Genomic DNA, 9,297 nt, shown 5'->3' on the forward strand with positions numbered 1-9,297 from the left:
AGGGCCCTGGAAATCCAGCACCTCTTCACTTGCAATGCTACACTACACATTTCCAATTTTGAACGAAATCAGAGCGGAAAACTCCGTAAATCTTCCTTGTCACAGCCGAAGCTGCAATGTATGAATTTGGTAGGTTGGTGGATGGGACAATAATTATAATAATTAGTGATCAGCCATTACTTAATTAGTAAAAATAGAAAACGTGAAATTTTCCGTCTAGTTTTCCTGAGTTATTGACGTCATTAGATGTCTGATTCTTTTAATCGTTCAGTGAAGCCTTTTAATGAAAGTGAGATCAAAGATACAAGAGTACGAATAAAAATAACGCGATCAAATCATACAAGAGTGAGATCAAGAATTAGGTCATAGCCGTGACCATGACCGAGGAGTGGCTGATGAGTGGTGACCCGTTTGGTATGAGCTCGTGACGTCATCAGCTTATCTGAGGAAAGGATAAGGCTGTACATTTTTCATCGCTAAAAGCCCATAAAGTAAGCTACGAATCTAACGAGGGGAAAATACTGGTTTCTTCATCTTGAAAAACTCTTATCATACACAATGATTAGAAAAATTGGTGGACGAATTTATGGTGACTTGTGCAATTGACCTCAATTTCAAACTAATTTGCTGAAATCTTAGCTTTAACCATTTTGAAGGCATAGCTACGTTAGTAACATAATATCCATTATCTAACCCGGCGTTACCAATCTTACGTTTGGAGTGTAGCAAAACTGTTTTTTTTTATTCGTTAACAGTTTTAGTGATTGGAATAGCTTTACGGCCTCATAATGATCGGAGGTTACCGTGAAAACAGTACATTGGCAGCCATTGTTATTTCATCTTATAATTTCAATACGATTTCATTACACATGGACTTTTATCCTTGTAAAATCCACGAAAAAAAGAGCTATTATAGTAGAAATAATGATTTTAGAGCAAATCGTTTTAGTACTCAGACTACTGTATCCAAATAATTCGCGAATCTATGTGTACAAAATGTGCTTTTTTGTTTTTTGTAATTTCATGGTGAAATAGACTAAATGAACGTACTTTTATTTTAATCAATGACACTTGGACAAACATTTCTCTCACAGTGTGACCACTCAAGCATAACTCAAATGCAATTTCTACCTAAGTACTTTCGTTGAAATCATTGCACGCGGTCTTATCATCATTGTAGTGAATGTTACTCCGAAACTGCCTTTGAGCATTTGTTAAAGATCAACATTGTCACGGGAAAGGTTCAATAAAGTCCGAGGAAACTCAGTTTGACAATTAGCCAAGTACTTCTACCCCTGAAAGGGCATAAAGGCTGAACATAGCAAGCAAAGACCAGCTCGTATTTTACTGCGTTTAATTCAAGGTGAAATTTACACAGCCGTGCAAGTACTGGCATTGATATTTTAATGGAAATTACGCCCATATCTCCATAGAATGATTCAATTCCATCCGAATCGCGTAAATTTAATAGTTTTATGCTAAAAATTTAACATCGATTTTGTTTGAACTAGGACTAGAAATCGAGGCAAAGAGGAAAAAGCATTTAATGGCCATCCATACCCCATCCGATAGTACAATATCACTCATTAATTAGCTTAATGCTAATTAGTGCGGATCACATCATGCGAAGTTTTCAAGGGAATGGGTAATTCTAGAGCGTTTCCATCGAGGACCGAGCTGCAATTGCTAACGTAAATTTTCGAATTAAAATCGTTATCTGATCGAAATTGCACGTTGGGTTTTAAGCTAACACAAACTTAATTTATTATTTAATCACACTCGATAGCTATTAAACATGACTATCATGCTAAAAGGAATTCGCAAAGTAATATGCTAATAAACCTAAACTTATTTTTAATTTTCATAGTCTCATGAAAACTCATAGCATGTGAAAGATATTTTTATTTCAGAAGTAAAAAGTAGGTCGCGATCTATTTCGAATGCTATTAAAGAGGAAATGGAGCCATACATATCCATACATGTAATCAAATGATATATTTTCCATATAATCATTGTTGTTGTTTGCCTTGACTTCATACACATGCTCTTCGTTACAGTTTTACTTTCAAATCGCTTAGAGTAAAATTAATTTTTTTATCGCTTGCCTTTTTCTTTTATCGCCACTGAAAATTTTTACTCATGTATAAAAATTTGCAGTCGCTGTGAGTATGTGTGTTTTTTCAATTTTTGATCTTTTATCTCGTGGCAATGTTTAATAGCCACTTGAGCTACTGCGACTAAATGCTAGTTTCCTTGGACAACCATGGCTGACTTAGGCTACTTAGGTAATCGCATCCATAAACTGTCGTCTATCATTTTGATGACCCCTACGCGTAGGTAAGCCTCAATGCAAGGCGCAATAAAAGTTTCTCTTTGGTATTTCGCTAGGATTCTAAAAACTGTTGTAACTATTTTAATATGATGGGTATAGTGTTACAATAGTGATTCTACTGCGTAATATTTTAAATAATTTCTAAGAGACTTTTCTCAGCAGTTATGGGAACAAGTTTAGCTTAGGAAGAAACAACTAGGTCAGGAAATATTTCGAAGGCACTTCATCGAGGAAATGGAAATATGCTTTTGGCTGCAAACGAGTGTGGGCTTTGTATTTGGGGGCTATAAGAAACTCCCGTTCATCTATTTTTTTATAAATTGAGAAAGCAAGGAGGCCTTATCCCTACCCTTAGTTAGGATAGGTTTACTTTGGGATCCGTGGGATATAGCGGACTTTTCATGACATTCGTTGCTCACCTTAGTTATAGAAACCAGTTGTTACAGCCATGGTCATGCAAATTGCTTGGAGTAAAAATTTTACCACTTTATTATTGTCGCAGTACAGGGATGTAAGAGATAAGGGAAGATGAAACGCTCTGAGGGTTTTCCAGAGATAAAAATAAAGAAGATACAGGATGGGGACCGCAATTTTATGAAAGGGATGATCGTGCTAAACCACAGTCGCTGCGGTGTGTGTTTTTTTTCGCTAGAATCCTTCCCCCGTTCATTTTTTTCTCTCTCCTCGGCTTTATATTCCTCGTGGGAGGCGTACCGTTGATTGCGTGTTCGCGAGACCACAGATAAAACGTTTTTCCAGCCTTCAGATGTTCTTCGGGAAAAACGACTGGAGCGCTCTGGTGGCGCTCTGGCGAAACTGTCCCTCATTCTCTCCCCCCCGCGCTTCGTTCTTGTTTTTTTTCCTTTCATGTCCCTCCTATTCTTTTCGGCCTCCTAGCTTTCTCTCTTTCTCTCTCGCTTGGACAATGAGACGTACAGCCTCCGCACCAAATACGACCGCCACAATCGCTGTGCACTCATTTGTCTTCTCCCCTCTTGGAACTTCCAGGGATAAGAATTTGATAGGTTGGCTTTGGTTCAAAGCTTTTGTGCTCCCAACCGATAAAGTTTCCTGCAAAAGGTCCCGGATTATTTCCGTCTTTAGCGCTTTTTTCCCGGCACCAATCGCTTTCATTGCGTTTCCAAGGCTGCTCAATTTAATATTCACAATGCGCGTTATTTATTTCGGGTAGTGAATGCGATTGTTCATCTTATTCCCCTAAATAGCACTCAGATCTTACGACTTCATCTAAAAATAGCTTGTTAGGGTTTAGAATTATCAAATATTGCAAGTTAGGAAGGCTAACAATGTTGCTTTCTTCGAATCTACTTTTACTCATCCACGAGTTTCAATACACTGTATCATTTACAAGATTAGTCGTGCAAAACTTGTAGAACTTTCCTGTAATGCGTTGCTGACACACTTGATGCACTGAATTATTGAGGCCTTAACCTTTTAAAATTCCATTTAAATAAATGCAACACCTGTACTTACTCGTTGATATAACATCTGGCACTTAAGGTCAGAATGTTAGTGTGGCTTATAATAGGGTAACATTGGAACTTAGCCCTGTTTTGTTTCAACAGTTGCTTTCGACTATTATGTATGATATATGGAACGATGTGGGGGAATTATTAAAGCTTATGAAAATGAGATATTATAGAGAATAAGTGTGCAATGTCTCATTTTATGGCGATTTCTTAGGAGTGAAAGGGGTTGAAACTTTTCATCCGCGCTACAAAAAATTCGTCCATGGACTGCATTACTTATTTTAGCAGCATATTCTTCAATAGTTTGAGGTTGAAATGAACTGTATCACTTGGTTTTAAAGTAGAATGACGCTATGAATCCGCAAATATAGGGGGTGATGTAAAATATTATGTGGAAAATCTTATTAAAAATACATCTGTTACATAAGAATAATTTAACTAGCTGGTGATGTTTCACACCTCTGGTACCTCTGTCAATGGTGGTGACTCTTCTATGTTTGGGACTCTCCTAATTTATTTTTTAAGCTTAAGTCTCGAGAATTCCACCAGGATCTATAAGGATATACAAAAACGCAGCCAGGAATATCCTTGAGTACATTAAATTTGTTGGTGTTTGGTACCTTCACCTAAATTAGAAGAATTATTCTTACAGGCGCAAGGTATGTTCGTAAGCTTCTTTTGGTATGTTTATTAGTTTGCAACTATAAGAAAACACATTTAGAAAACGTTGCGAAGGAAAGGAGATTACGGCCTAATCTTGCCGCCAGAGAATCAAATGAAGAGATTTATTTCTTCTGAGGAAGAATATAACCGTATTTTAGTTCGACCTAAACTGCTACTTAAGCTGTCTGACTATTCTGGCTTCAAATTTAATTTGCTGTAGTGATTAATTTTCGCATATAATTAGGGTTAGTAGTACAGTCACGGCGGATTGTTGATATTATTTTCACTTCCTACCATAGGGGCAAAACAGGTTTTTAGTTAAGGTGTATTTATAACGAAGTATGATCAATGATTTCCTCAAGGCTCATTTGAAACTAGTACTTGTAGATTGAAGTCTCATTTTAATTATTTATGTACTATATTTCTTTTGTATCACTTTTAAATATTTCTTATAAGCAAGTAGAAACAAGGTTATGAATCTAACTTGAATATGATAGATTCTTCTTCTTTTACTTGAAGCCGTACATTATTCAGTGCTGTAATTTCTCAGGTATCGCTCTCTTGACCGTTGAAATAAATCCCCAGAATCTCTAATTGCTGATCAATCTTTATTTTTTTGTGTCCATGAATTATTGTGTCCATTCTCATTACACTCCCCAACTCTCCCTTCCAAGATCAGACTGAATATATCGTACATTTTCCCTCTCAGAACGTGGCCAAGATATGATTTTCCTCTTCTCAATTAATAATAGAATAAATGAATAGATTATACTTTTCAAAATTTCCAAAACGTCTCACTCTGTAAAAGCTTGTGATTGGGGTTCACTGGCGGTGATCTATTATACGTTTTGCCATTCATTGGTCTCACCAACCACAGTAAAGCTCTTCTATTTCACCTCCCAACCTTACGGAGAATTTCACGTAAAATTATATTTCTCTTAAGCAAGGTTTTGAATAAATAATTTGATAATAAAAGAATGTATATTTTAGAAGCAGCCAAGGTAGAATGTAAATGTTTCATCTTCTACCTAGGGTAGGTTTTTAGCTGAGGTCTAGTCAGGATGATCAAGAATTTCATCACGGCTCTTATGGAACATATAATAAATTTATGAAATTAGTTTAAGAACTATCCATACTAGTAATTATTTAATATATTTCATTTTTATACCTTTCCATAGTTCTTATAAACAAGGTTTTGTATCAGTACTTAAATCATGATAGAAAATTTCTTTTAAAACCTCCAAAACTTCTTATTCCGAAAAAGCTTGTGACTTAGGTTCATTGACGATATTCTAGAATGAGTAGAATGAGTGTTGCCATTCATCTGGTCTCACCAATCATAGTTACGCTCCCCTATTTCTCGTCCCAACTTTAAATGTCAGTGAATTTCGCGTAAAATTGCATTTCTCATAAGCAAGGTTTTGAATCAATAAATTATTAAATTGAACAGCTTTGCTACCCGAAGAAAATTTTTTTCTTTCAGAAATACTAAGTCCCACATTTTGACCAGAATAGCTCCTGATTTTCTCATCACCCCCACCACAGAACTACGAAAAGAATATAATCTTTCTCTATTATCGGAGCACGATTATGAGACACTATTTCAAAGGATGAGAAAAAATCTCTCTCTGTCTATTTTCAAGCAAAGATATTTTCGATTTATACAAACCCTTGAAAGTGTATAACTTCTTTTGATACCTCTTACCTTTTATATTCTTATGTCATTTTTCGCAGCAATATATCCACCTATGACTATCATTTCCAATTATAAATTTTGTTGAGTTCTTTTGCGTGTATAACCACAATATGTTCTTAATGAACAATTCCCAAGGACAATATATGTCATATTTTTATAATTATTATGATAGACTAAATCTTTCAAATCTTCAAAACTTTTTATTCAGAAAAGGTTGTGATAAAGGATCTATGCTGGTGATCTAGAATGAATTTCGTCATTCATTGGTCTCGCCGGTCATAGTAAAGCTCCTCTATTTCACGTATCAACCTTTAATTCCTTCAATTTCGGAGGTAATTCCAGCTCCACGTAAAATTACCCATCCTCATCCCTCACATCGTACCATTCCTTTTTCTCGCCTCTACTCTGCCAATAGGTCACCTCACTTGTCCTCTTTCCGCCGCTGCATCGTGCCTCGACACTCCAGCGACACTTAAAACTCCATTACATCGTCTGACCTTTTCGGGCCTCACAACAAATCTGCCGGAGAGTGAGCCAATGTTTTCGCTTCGCCATTACGACCGTGTAAACGCGATGGCGCGGGTCCAACAGAGGCTTTCGTGTGTTTGCCACGGGATCGCAGCAAATCATAGGGACGAAAGGCCGCAGCACAGAAATACTAATAACGACACAAAATTCGGTTCCGGATCGTGAAGCAAAATCCAGCGTGGATTAAGGGTGCCTTTGTCACTTCATCCGTTTGGTAATTGCCAACGCATAATTCAAGGCTGATTCCAGTGGCTCGATGCAGGCCAGACAAATAGGTACACCGTCTGATGCTCGCCAGGAATCGAACTAATTCAGATAAGGTCATCTATCGAGAATTTTTTCGCGAAGCAATTTACTATCACGTTAGATTTTTTCGATTATTGCCACTAGGAGATCACTCATGAGACTCGAAAATATACCTGGTCTCCATTACTTGCAGCTTTTAGGCAAATAAGGTTGGGAGCCGCAGGAGACTTGAATGGGAAGTAATAAGCTCTAATTTTTCTCATATAGATAGATAGTAAAAAGATACTAAGAATGGATATTTTTAAGATGATATATAATCTGTTGATGGATATATTCACGGATAAAATAATCTTACAACCGCGTTACCGATACTTCCAGGTCCGACGGAAACGATAAAGTAAGATAAATTCTAAGAAACTATTTTTCAAATGGCTAGGCCTTGGATTATTTATTTCCTCTTAAATAAATAGCTTGTGTAAATTCTGCGTCAAACTTTAAATCTCGCACTGCTCAAACCTTAATATATTTTTGCATTCTCGCTCAGGTTAACGAATGGTGTCGTAGCACCTACAGTTACGCAGGCGACTTGCAGGGTAGTAGATCCTCTTACTTACTTTAAACAGGTTCCTTAAACATATGTTAATTGGAGGCGGCTGTATTTAAGCAGGGATCAGGGTTTCATATAACACTGGGTAATGCGCTTGTAATAGCTACCGGTGCATATACACAACATTTATGTAGCGATCATAGCGAATTATTCTACAAAGCGTATTTGAAGATTACACAAGTGAAAATCAGCTTCATTTGAAAAGAAATATTCATTTTTTAAGTAATATTAATATAAGAAATTTTCTTTATGTTTTTCGGTTGACAAATAATGGAATAAAAAGTTTTTTTCTTTACATTTCTTAATTCCTCATTGCTGGAACTTCTAAGGAATAAGTGTAATTACTCACATGATTTGCTACGTTAACAGCTCAGGATTTGAGTGTGGCAGCATTGCAAACTAGAAGTTAGAACTGGGAGTTACAAACTAGGAAGAATCTTGTATCAACCAGCTGAATTCGAATGGATATGAAGGAGTGCATCTCAATATAAAGGTAATGGTAGTCTGATCTTCTCATTATCATTTCCCAAGGCCTAGATCTCAGAACTAGTGAATAATTCATCGAGGGTAACCATTTGAATTAGGGTATTTTCTCCCCCTTCGTGTCTCTGTCCTGATTTCTCTGGTCTGTCATTTCTCTTACGCCGAGACAAAGGGTAATATCAAAGGGCAATGCACTCAGAACGCAAATAGCAATTTGCTGAAAAAAATCGCATGTGACAGGCATGTTACGTCAAAAAATAACAAGTCATGCAAATTCAGCCGTTCTCTGATAAGTTTAAAATGAAAAAAAGCGAAGGTTTCCGCCCACATTTCATGAATTGTAGTCACAATGAGAATTTTGGTTCAATTACTAGTTATAGGACAACTTTTCAGTAAGTATGAAACAAGTAGTTTTGAATGAGGTACGGGTAGGTTATATACACTCAGGGTGAAATTCGCCATGATAAAAATCATTAGGCTCAGCCGTCCGTCACGGAAAATAAGGTTTATTTCTCTCGCAGTGACTTAGTAAGCTCGACCTTCGAGTACTGTGTCAGACTCTCACAGTGTGGACTTCAGACGTAAGACCTCATTTGGTGAGCTCAGTCCGAGTTTACTCTTGGAAGAATATGGTATGAACTATCTTTTGGACCATGCGGACCATACCATCTTCTTATACCATTCATCCATCTATTCATACCATCTTCTTCCAAGGTAAAAAATTGGATTATTTCTTATGATTAAAAAAAAAATAACTATAGCACATATACCTGTAGGCCATTATACCAAATGAACTATAGATAACTATGAGGTTACACCGTTCATAGCATGTGAATGGATGTTTCAGAATATAAATAACATCTTCACTTGTAGATTTTATAAAATAAATATTTTTCCGCTATATATGCGCATTTTTATTCTTTCTTGTTTAGTTGTGGCAAAGAGTGCATCACTATAAATAGGTATTGGTACTTTTTTCCGTACTATTATAGCCAAAGGCCTAACTCTCAGCACTATGGTATTGATGACCAAGGCTTAGCATTCGGATAAGGGTGATAGACTTAGCATTCGGATAAGGGCGATATTCAACATCTCCCCCATTTCTCTGCTTTGTCATTCTTCTTCCGCCGAGGCAATACTTTCCGCTCATCGCTTGATTCCCGCCGCCTCCGTCACATCTCACGCGAACACGTGCGAACAGCCCAACGCCCTGAAGGGAGCTTAGCAACGCCGCCCCAATGTGCGCACCCTA

The sequence above is a fragment of the Ischnura elegans genome, chromosome 10 (assembly GCF_921293095.1).
Source record: "Ischnura elegans chromosome 10, ioIscEleg1.1, whole genome shotgun sequence".
NCBI classification, from domain to species: Eukaryota; Metazoa; Arthropoda; class Insecta; order Odonata; family Coenagrionidae; genus Ischnura; species Ischnura elegans.